This window comes from Tyto alba, unplaced genomic scaffold (genome assembly GCF_018691265.1).
Source record: "Tyto alba isolate M040663 unplaced genomic scaffold, T.alba_DEE_v4.0 Super-Scaffold_2, whole genome shotgun sequence".
Taxonomy (NCBI): Eukaryota; Metazoa; Chordata; class Aves; order Strigiformes; family Tytonidae; genus Tyto; species Tyto alba.
In genome coordinates this window covers 60,737,241-60,749,242 of record NW_024881282.1, presented here as the reverse complement: position 1 = coordinate 60,749,242, position 12,002 = coordinate 60,737,241, and the positions used below count along the sequence as shown (strand labels likewise).

The following is a 12,002-nucleotide window of genomic DNA, read 5'->3' as shown; positions in this document are numbered from 1 at the left end:
TCTCAAGTACCTTCTCCAACTGAAACTCCCAACTAACACCCAGTCAGACACAAGTGCTCTGCTTATTACTGAAGGAATTTTTATGATGAGAAACCTACCTTTCTTCCCCTTGCTACCTAGTCTACCCATCCATATGAATGAAGCTACTCTCTGCCACATTCCTCATACTATCAGGAAGGCTTTAGTTATATATAGCACAAATTGGTTTGTATGTTGCTTTTTCCTAATTACACTTTTATTTATTACAAAATACTTCTGTCATTTTCTGATCGACTCTTGAAGGTCTGATCAAGGTTCTGTGCCCGAAGAAGGCCAGGGTCTCGTGGGAAAAGGTAGCCCCACTGCTGTAATTCAGCGCTGGGAAGATTGCAGCATGCGGGGGTGTCCCACGCCGGAGCAGCTCGGGAAGGGCTGCAGCCGTGGGAGGGAATCCAGTCGGAGGAAGTTAGTGACCCATGACAGAGCAGTGTGGGGAACGCTGCGGCCCATGGGAGGAATTCAAGTCAGAGAAAGTTTGTGGAGGACTGTCTCCTGTGAGAGGGGGACCACGATGGAGCAGGAGGAACAAGTTCCGAACACTCCCCTCACCGAAGATGAAGGAAGTGGCAGCACTGACTGCACCCCCCATTCCCTGCCCCTGCGCCACTGGGGGGAGGAGGTAGAGATATCGGGAGCAGAGCTGAGCCCAGGAAGAAGGGAGGGGTGGGGGGAAGGTGTTCTCAAGATGTGGCAATGCTTCTCACTGTCCTACTCTGTTATGTGTTGCTAGTGTCTGTAATAAATGTATGTTCTTTTTTTCTTCCCCTAACGAGTCTGCCTTTTGCTCGTGACCATAAAGGGGGATTTTTCCCCATCCCAGTCCTATCTTGAACCCCAAGCCTGGCTCTCTGTCCCTTCTCATTGCCGGAGGGGAAGGGAGAGAGAGCTGCTGCATTGTGGTTGGCTGCCAACCAGGCCCAAACCACGACTGTATGCATTTGTTTTGCCTTTTTTTTTTTTTCCCATTAGCATCTCACTGTTCTGTGACAAAGACTATTCTTGATAAAGATTACTGCCACATGGAAGCTTATGCCCACTGAAACACTTCCTAACTGCACAGATGTTGAGGAGGGGCCAGCCAAGCCCCATGTGGGAAGGTCAGTGGCCCGTGTTTGTACTATACTGCACCAGTCAGACACAGGTTGCTCAAACGACAGCACACAGAAGCAAGTGACCAACTTACATTCTCCAGGTTTGCCGCTGTCTGTAGTTCAGCAAGTGGCTGGATTGCACAGTACTGCAGTAGTGCTGCAAACATGCAGACTGACTCAGGGTGCATGAGTGTGTCCCCCTCTCTTTAAAACAATAGCAGTGTAAGTTCAGAAGCTCTTCAGCTGGTATAAATTAGTGCAATTCATTAAGAAACACTGTGTGAACAACAGATTTCAACAGCTGGCCCCGTTAGCCTAACCAAATTCCAGAAATTAACTATGGTGTTCATTTTCCAAACAACTCGTATCTCAGTCTTTAGTAAGGGTTTATCATGGAAGCAAATGCCAATTTCAATATGTATCTTTGATTTTTGCTATATCAATTTTGGATAGCAAAAGGAGAGTAAAAGCAAACAGAAAAAGTTCCCAATAATTCCCACACTCTGAGGATGAAAAATGAAAAGAAGACATCATGGGTCTCCATGATTCTTGTGATACAAAGTTAACTTGTGCAGCAGGAGAATAAACTGTCTCTGGATTCCTGCAGCGACATGAACACCTCTGTAGAAAAATGAAATTTCACAGAATCATGGGATGGTTGAGGCTGGCAGGAACCTCTGGAGGTCATCTGGTCCAAGTCCCTGATCAATCAGGGCCACCAAGAGCTGGTTGCCCAGGACCGTGTCCAGATGGCTTTTGAGTATCTCGAAGGATGGAGACTCCACAACCTCCCTGGGCAACCTGTGCCAGTGCTCAGTCACCCTCACATTTAAAAAGCATTTCCTGATGTTCAGAGGGAACCTCCTGGGTTTCAGTTTCTGAAAATACCTAAAGAATTAAGAAAAAAGCCTTCTCCCAAGTCTATTATTTAGTCACACAGAAATTTAAAAATATGTACAGTTATAGGAAGTTTAAATAATAGTATTTACCAGATAGAAGAATCAATGTACGACAACTTTCAACCTATCCTATTCACATATATGCATTATACATTGGCAAGCACATTAAATCTGATAATTAGTAATTTGTACACATAGAAAATTTGAAAAATAATTTAAAAAATCATAGCCATTTTTAAAAATAATGGCAGTTTTTTCTAGGAAAATAAGCTAATGGAGCAGTGCTCTCTGCCTCTCTCCCTCCCTCCCCTCCCTCCCCCCAAAGACTTTGAAACAACCAAAGAAGGGCTGGAGTTTCAGAGATGGACCTGAGAAGCTCCTAAAAGTTCTGTGACAAATTTCTGTTCAGGTAAAGGAAGAGCCACAGCATGTGCCAATGGCTGCATGATGAAGGTGCTCCCGGGGACTGAGGGTAGGCTGGAGCTACTGAGAGCCACAGGTAGGAGAAGGTGCAAAACCATAGGAAATACAGCTTGAACAGTTCCATGCTGCTCCTGGAACAACATACCTGCCCTGCAAAATAAAACTTCCTGGAAAGGCAGTGACTTGGCTGCAGATTGATGGTCGGGTCACACTGAGTTCAGGTTATCCCATAAAACTGAGCAGCGTGGAGAGATGGCAGCACACAGAGCACGGAACTACCTGGAGCAATACAACTGCTGTTGACAATCTAACATTTTTCCTCTTGCAATTTTACCTGCACTTCAGCCCGTTCCCTTCCCCCAGACATTTCTTTATTAAACTAGCATTGTATAAAGTGTCCCATATTTTCCTACTTTGAGAACAGCAGCTGTGACACTAAGCACTAGAGCAATCCTCATGAAAGGGTCAGCTCTCCCAAGCAAAACTGATGTTACCTGCAAAAGTCTACGTTTGTGCATTCTTACAGTCAGTATTAGTTTGTAGCCTGAAGAATCATTAAAACATGTTTACTGAGAAAAGTAGAGCAACTTAATTTCCTTTGCAATTGCTGACTCTCGCTGATGCCAAGAGAACTAAGAAGATACTCTGTCAGCCAGTTCAGCTGTGCCCAGCTACACTGCTTTTTGTTCATTTTTGGTTTAGGTCTCTTGCAATGACCTATTTAAACATTTAGAAGTCCAAATAAACAAGTGCCTATCTGTCTCAACAAACCAACTTTCAAGAGATAGGTGTGTTTGGCAGGAACTGCTACTCAACATAGACAAGGAGCTGATACAGTTATTTAGCATGAGTACTCAGGAATAGCAATTTTTTGGGGTGGAAGAACAGAACCGTTAAACTGTAGTGGCGAGTTACTGAAAGGAATAAACTCGGGTGAAGATTTTTTTGTTGCCCAAAGGCAGTTGCTAATACTAAAAGAGAGTAACTTCAATATAGACTACTGGACAAGTGTGGCAACTGCACAAGCTTATGCAATTTATTTCAAAGGCACTTAAAGGAGGAGAAAAGGGAAAAAAGAATCCATGAAAATATCTTGGTACTCATCTGCTGCAGAACACACTGAACAAGAGAATAAATGCACGGACCTGAACAAAGATGCACAGCCTTTAGCGTAGCACTTAACAGACTAACACATAACACAAACATCAAAACAGTACAGAAAAAGCTAAGCGCATTATTGAAATCTCTGCAAAAGCAGCTAATTTTGATTCTATATTTGGAGCATAATGGCCACAGGTACTAAGAAAAGCTGTTAACTAAAGCACAGCTAAGGGCTAACAGGGAAACAAAACCACTCAGGTTTAGTTCTTGGACTCTACCAGGACTCCCACATGCAGAGACACTTAAAAATAAGGGAAAAGTAGTGAGCTTTTCTCTTAAAATCTACAGCCACAAGAAAGACATCACAGGGTCAGATGAAACATCCCTGTAGTGCAAGTGCCTTGACCAACAATAGCAAGAAACGATTACCTGGGGAAGTGTATAAAAATAGGGCAATCAAACAGTAATCACATAAATAGCATAGTCTTCCAGAAATATGAGGGTGGAAAGTTTAAGTCACAGGCTATACGAGTACCTCAGTTTAACGGCATTTTGTGGCTTTTTTTTTTCCTCCATGGATTTGGTTCTGCAGTGTTTGAAATTGTCGGTCTTTTAACACCTACAAAAACATGCAGCAAAATTTCATGTTCTCCTAATGGTCCTTCATCCCTTGTTGTCCTTGTTCAACTCCTGGCTAGTTCTACTCTACACTTCTACATGTGCTGGGGGGTGAGGGATGGCTTGAAAACTCCCAAGAGTGGAAGAAAATGGATTTCTAAATCAGCACAGTTTTTCCTCAATCTCTTATCTATTTCTTTTTTACTTCTAGCATTTTGCTTGCTTTTAGGATCATTGAATTAACCACTGAATTATCTTCAGTGATTTAAGTCTCAGAGAAGTTGTGAATCAGGTGTTAATGTACAGGAAAGTGGACATAATCTTTGTGTTCACTCCCATGTGTGCTACTTTCCATTTGTTAACACTGAATAGCACTTTTTTTTGTCCAGTTCACTCAAACACCATGAGATTCTTCTGCATTGCTTTAGTTGCCCCCCCTGTTTACCATTTGGGGAAAAAAAAAAAAAAAGTGTATTAACAGCAAAATTTATCACCTAATCCCCCCTCCTATTTGTATCTGTGGTGAACAGCACAGTATCTAGCTCCCTATGAGAGCAGAGCCCTATAAAATCCATCCATTAAGTTTCTGACAAATCACCCTGTCACCACTGATTTTTTCTCCTCTGCCTAATGGAAAAACAACATGACTGTTATGCAAACAGATATCCCAAAGGCTTCACAGAAAGCCCACCAGCTCAGGAACTAAGAAAATCCCTCTCTCACTCACAGAATTGACAATTGACACCATGTTGTTCAACATTTAACAGGGGTGTTTTAAAACTTGTGCTGTTTAACAGCTATTTCAGGGCTAAAAAATGTGGATTAGGAGAAAGAAGGGACTAGAGGAATATACCCCTTGAAAACAAGGACTGAGAGGTATACCCACTTCTTCAGGGGAAAATAAAATGAATACTTTGAAGACATTTGACAATAAGATGGTATAGAACATTATTTGGATTATGCAAACTACTTTCAAAACTAGAATAAGCACTATTTTTTGTTATAAGCACCCACAGGATACCTAGTATAATGGAATCCTGATCCCTGCACAGAAACTCTACACGCCACTGAAACAGTGGTAACAAAAAATTTAAAAAAGGCTGCCTGTTACAGAAATTATATGGCTTTATTTTAAGTGTTGTTATAATATAGACTAGTTAATCTTGACAGCTAATGAAGCAACAGGCTCAAAATGGATTTATTTTCCTTACTGGCACATTTTTAGTTTCAAATACAATTGTTCTCTACTCAAAACTAATGTTAGTTTGCACATTAAGTAAATGTTACACCCACATGGTTATAATACAGACTACGGCAGTACAGGCAATGTACTATATCTGCACAATCACATATGCAATTATCACAAAGCAATATGCCGTGTAATTTTATGGCCAATACAATAGATGTATCAGAACAAAAAGGAATGAAAGATTTGGCATCTGAAGGTGAGTTGTGAAAGGCAAAGTTCTCAGAGATGGTTTAGCCAGTGTAACGGCTTGTTGCCACCAAGAAGGGAAGGGATATTTTGTCACCCTGTCTTTCCCCAACTTATTCTATCAGTCCTAACCATCTACTATTGCCCTTCTGCTTGTGCTGGCTCCTAGGCTTGCCAAATCCTTTGATGAGTCAATTCAACTTTTTAACCAGACAGAACTACTCCTTTTGTTTTGCTCAATAATGTTGAAAACAATCAGAGAAGAGTCCACCAAGTGCAAGAGCAAACTAAGGAGTGCCCAGTGAGAAGCAGCAAGATGAAACAGGACGGTCCTCGTCTCAGCTTCCTCCTCTTTTCTCAGCTTAACAGCCTCAGCTGTTTACATGTAATTTTACCATAAGCATGCCTTATAAAGTGTGCAAGGTTCCTTCAAAAGCACTATACACAAAGGAAAACACTAAGATTCTATCACCGTGCTTCCCAACAAGGACACCCACCACTGGCTGCAGTTTGCAAAACCCGCTGCTGTCCGCATAGGCACAGGTGGCACACTGAACGCAGTAAGAGCTGCTGTGCTCAATTCTTCCTGGTTGCACACCTGAACTATGTCTTCTGACTACATCTGGGGACAAACGGAACACTGCTGCACAAATTACATTCTCTAACTGGAAAGGGGAGGTACTGGGGTTCAGATCAGTGAAACAACTTCACTGCTGCAACTCCTAACTCACAGGGCTTGGCTCTGGGGTGCAACCTGCCTCTGTGAGTCCAGGGCCAGAGCTCAGGGGGAGGCATACCTCTCCAGCAGGCAACGAGCAAGGGGAGGGAGGAACCCCCTAAATTAGTCTGAAGGAAATGCTGAGGAGAGGGCCACTCCCACCCTTCTTTTTGAAGCTTTGCCATCAGATAAAAGGAATGACAGTCTCAAGACTAGAAGACAAGGAGATAATATAAGTCCAAAGACAAGGGTTTTTAACTAGGGAAGAAGAAATGTAACTCATTTAAAAAAGATTAAGCATTTTATTATCAGATGAAGAATACTCTCAAAATTCCAAGACTGCATGCAGACTAAGAAATTAAATGATGAAAGAAGAATTCATATCAATTGGCTTAAGACACATATTTACAGGTTTCATATAATTTTTTGCAGTTTATGGCACAACAACAAGGTTTTAGGTTGAAGAGTGTATTATGTAAATATAGACATGCAGAGCATATATTTATAAGCCCACTGTTGGTAACACAAGGATAATGAAACAAAATAAGAACATCTGCTGGAATGTTAAGTGTCTTTCTAATTAAATCCAGTAGTTGAATGAATCAATTCATTACCAACAAGTCTGGTTTATTATCTCATTAATACAGCTGGTTAATATTATGAGGAGATTAGCACAAGAACTTGAAATGATCCTAAAACAAAGATGAATGCAACAAAGATACACAGGCAAGTAAACAGTACAAACAATAAGTGAAAGACTGAGGTTTTTAGACATGTGAAGAACAAAGGGGAGAAAGAATGACAGGAAAATGAAAGACACCTAGCAAACTTGGCACTCCACACTAACAGCACAACAGATGCTGAATGGAAAACGGATAGGCTGAGCACCCTCCCCCAAGCTCACACTGATTACGTTTGGTTATCAAAATGACTAAACCCCCAGATATGGTACATTAGGGAACCAAGCTGGATTCCTAGAGTTAATTCTGCACAAAACAGTGCTACATTTAAAACTCTGGGAAATGAGAAGTTCTAACGCTTTGTCTAGTAGTCAAGTTTTTTTTGAGCTATAATGAAAAAGAGTATTGAAAAGCATTAGCTTGACAGTTGAAATACACACGACAGCTTCCCTGTTTGGCAGCCTTGGCACTGCAGCATCTATTTGTTGGCACAGCAGCATTCCCTAATTTGTGGTCATATTCTTGGAAGAGATTTTACACTGATTACAGGATTTTTCCTTTGTTTTCTAGAGTATAAAAGATGGATGACTAATGACTTGCCAAATAAACAATATTCAAAAACAAAACTCAGAATAATGGAAATAAAATACCCTGTCATCATCCTCACCAATACTACATGCAAATATGTTCCTTAGTGAAGGAAGAACCAGTGTACATAACCATTTCCTACCTCTATACATTAAAGTTCTCAAGTACTTCTATTAAGTTGAATTGAGTCTAAGTTTGTGAGGAATTATTTCGCTATTATTTCTGCTTGTTAACATGATATGAATGATATTTAGATAAAATGTCCATGTGTTCCAGGAGACAACGTATCCTGTAGCTTCCCCCAAGATCAATCAGTTTCAACCCTGACTGTTTTTTCATTGAATGCAAATTAGCACTTCAAAAGTGTACTTAATCCTACAGCTAAACCTTGTCATTTTTACAGAAACTGTACATATTCTGTAGCATCCACTGTCTGGGAATAGGCGAATTTCACTCCAGTCAGATGACAGCTTTAAGAAAAGCTGTGAGTTACCAAATCCTAATATCTCAGGATAGAGATTCTATAGAGCAGGTGTCTGCTGGGAGCTGGAACTAACAGAAATACAACTGTGCTTAATAGCCATATTTAACAGGGCTGCTCTGTCGGGGAGCTTAGGATGTTGCAGTTTCATTAGCATTAACAAGTGTTGCTATGGGTACCAGAGCACAGGCATCAGAATACAAGTGAATAGAAGGAGTGGGAAAGTGATTAATAAAAATGTGAAGTGTTGGAATTTTAATAAAACAAAGCCAGTGTGCTTGCCAATAAGATCATGTTTAAACAATAGACTACATTATTGCCCAGTTCAGCAGCAGATGCATGCCACTGCTTGTCATTTTTCTCCTTGAGACCAGACAAACCCCTGTATCAATAAAGACCAGAGCAAACCCTCTGTTCTCACACTGAGGGACACAAACTGGCGCACACACACACGCGCACACGCGCACACACACACACTAATGAAAGTGACCCTAATAAGTATTCATAACAAGATCTAAGTGCTTATGTTAGTATGCAATTTATGTATATTTAACACATTACAGACAGGTTCTGTGCAAGCTCAGAGCCACATGATACCTCATTTCTGCGTAAATGGCATGGACTTACACTAGTGCAAATAAATGCAGGGTTTGATATCTTAGTCACAAACTTGAAAAGATATTTATGTACTTCAGAATGAAATTCTGAATAATTTTATTACACCCTTTAGAGCTGCTCTGATTTCTTACAACTGTTGTTAAGCAGAATTAGTACTGTTTCTGCTTACAGAACACCTAAAAGGTGAAATGGAAGGGCAGGAGCATCTGTATCATACTCAAAATACAAAGCCAATTCCTACTCCTAGGACAACATGTCTTACCCTAGTTACTAAATGAATGTATGTTTACCCATTTTTTCCCCGCCTTCCCTATCCATAAATTGGAATTAAGTAATGCACAGCAACAGTAATACCCACAAGTGACAACCTATGTGATGATTAATAGCAGAACTCCTGCTTTGTTGTTTCATTAAACAGTGAAGGCTGTAGTTTGGACTCTACTTACAGCAGGTATTTCCCTGATTTTATCAACATCTTCAAAATATGTCCCAAGTCCTAACACATCCACTCTCATCCACTTTTGCCAGTCAATAAATTCTTACCAATTCCTTTGGAAGTGCCTTAGGATTGACTCACGTGGCTTCCATCAGCTACAAGTGCTGCTCTGGGCCCGCAGGTCAGATCGTGCCTACCCCGTATGAGCTGCACTGTGAGTGGTACACAGGTTTTCATTCCTGCTATAGCCAAAACACGTTCTCCAGTTTCAGCTTGCTGGTCTTTCATACCTGCAGCTATAGCTTCCTTTCTGTCCTCACTCTGCCCACTCCTCCAGGATGCCCGTACCATGGTCTTCCCCCTCTGAACACCACCAGCACTCAAATCTTCCCATGGGTGTGACAGAAATCAGGAAACCAAGTTCTGTTTAATTACTTGATGCAGTTTTCCATAAATCTTAATTCCCATTTCCTTCTACCCCTTCCTCTGTCCCCTGCCCACTACCCCAAATCCCCACGCCATAGCAGCGGCACGCACATGAGTTATACCAACAGCCATCAGCCCCCCTTCATGCCTCAGCTCTCTCCTTCCAAGAACACTTGTTTATCTTTACCTTTCTCATACAATCTCCTCAAAGCTCTTAACTTTCCTGAATTTGGGCTTTGGATGCAGTTTTCCTTGCAATCTCTGTGGTTAATTCTACAAACATTTATTTGTGCAAACATTTTATTTACGTGAACAATCTTACTCAATTCAGCAGGCTATTTGACTTGTTATTCACCTCTGTATTTGCAAGATGAGAACTCTAGATCACAAATACATAGAGGCTGCCTTAACATCTAGAGAACTACATGCGTCTATGCCTTTTTTTTTTTTTTCTTAATAGAAAAGCAATAAAGCAAATCAAGATGACTCTGAAGTGGTACTCAATACTCATTGGTCTTCCCTGACATATTCTCTGTACTTAAATGTTTAATTTTAAAACTTGATATTTATGAATCACTTAGACTCGTATGAATTATTATAGTGATCTCCAGAATAACAGGACACTTGAACAAAAAAGATATTTTTGAAGTAAACAATACCGACCTTTTCTTGTTTAGTGTGATCACATGACATTTTAGACATGGAGAGCTGAAATCCACGTTATGTACTAAAATCAGGGATTAAGAAGCAATGATTAAACCTTACCCTATTATCTGGAAAGACTAACAAGCTAATTATGTAGTCTGAAACTCAGAATGTTCAGTTACAATGAAGAGGAAGAAAATATCCAACACAAGAATTTGAAATGGAAGGACAAAAGCAATCATTTAGGTTCTTCTCTTGTACTTATCACCCAAATCTAATTAATAAAAATAAGTAGCTTTTTTCTGTTTAACTTTCTATTTAATACAAAGGCATATCAAAGGCATTACAATAAAGCATAAACAATGCTGTTTAAAAGTTGAAGTATAAAGATTAAATTTCTGCTATTTTCACATGAAAACTAGCTACTTTTTAAAAAAAAAAGAGTTCAATTTTGTGCTCAGCTGATAAAGACTGTCATTTTAAAACTTTTAAAACTATGCACTGGAAGGTGTCATAAGTAAAGATGTGTATGCGAATTTAGTACTTGGGTATGTTACTACTGCCACTGTTCTGCTGACTCCTCTGCAAACATTATCAAGATGAAAATAGGCATGTCTTAATTCCATTTGCTGTGATTGTGACCTTAGCTCTTCCACAAAGAAGGGGTCTTAATGGTATGTTTAAGAAGGATCATAATACTTCTTCACTGCTACAATTTATCTTTGCAATGCCTTTAACAACTACTGTACTAGGCCTAGTATCTTTTAGGCCAGCATTGCTACATAAAATGTGTTAATTAGTTTATTCTCTACTTCTTGTTTCATCATTTAGTAGAGATCAATAATTCTTCATTACAAGGATTCTCCTTATCTCTTCTTTTGTCACCTGTCCTTTTTCTCTAAGAGGATTCAATTCCCAAGCATGTTTATCCTCTTGATGTTAAAAGGATTGCCTAGTGGTCTTTTTAAATGATTGCTTTCCTTTCTGTAGCTAAAGGAAAGGTTGTGTGATTTTCATGAAAAACGTAAAGCCTGCTTTAGGCATTTCTATGAGACACCCCCATGTCGTTATGACAAATTTTTACCATGCTCCTGACTAAAATGCTTGTATCACAGGGTTTGTAACTCTTTTCCACTGGTAGACATTCCTTGAAAAAGGCAACTATTTGAGAAAAACAACTAAAAATAGTGTGAAATTTTCATTTTTAATGTCACTTTATTTTTTTTCAGATCCATATAAATTAGAACTAACCTCAAACTACATCCTGAGAAGTCCCATTTCTGGGATCCTGATGTATGAGGGTTTCATACTGACAGAATGGGTTGAAATCTCTCTCAGGTATTCTGACTGAGCTTCCTGGTACTCACAAAGCCTTCAAGGCTGAATTGTTTAACTGAATTTTGTACTTAATGAAGAATCAGTACAAGGAAGAGGCCCTGTGGTGTTAGAAGTTCAGTGGTCTGTTGCTGCTTTCTTAGTGAACTGGAGCTTTTCCAGATGGAGAGTAGCAAAATAAGTTGTTTCTACTTTTAGACTCAAACCTCCATAAATTGGTATTTAAACTGGAAAAAATAATGGCTGAAAAGGAAAGTTCATAATAGCATGCAGTGATGTGGATGAGAATAGTTTAGCCTAATTGATATCTTAGCTTGGGAAAACAAAGCTTTGACTGTATTTCAAATAATCCATTATTTATACTCTTTATAAATACATTTTTTAACATGAATTTCAGAGGAAAGTATTTTCAAGCCAGAGATCAAATACTAATGCCTTACAGATCAAAGGGACGTCTCACAGTAGGTTA

General features: G+C 39.8%; 1 protein-coding gene across 2 annotated transcripts in view; it reads right to left on the bottom strand.

The window, feature by feature from the left end:
• Positions 1-12,002, bottom strand: part of ZNF277 (zinc finger protein 277) — a 57,893-nt gene that overhangs the window by 34,530 nt on the left and 11,361 nt on the right. The window lies entirely within an intron of this gene.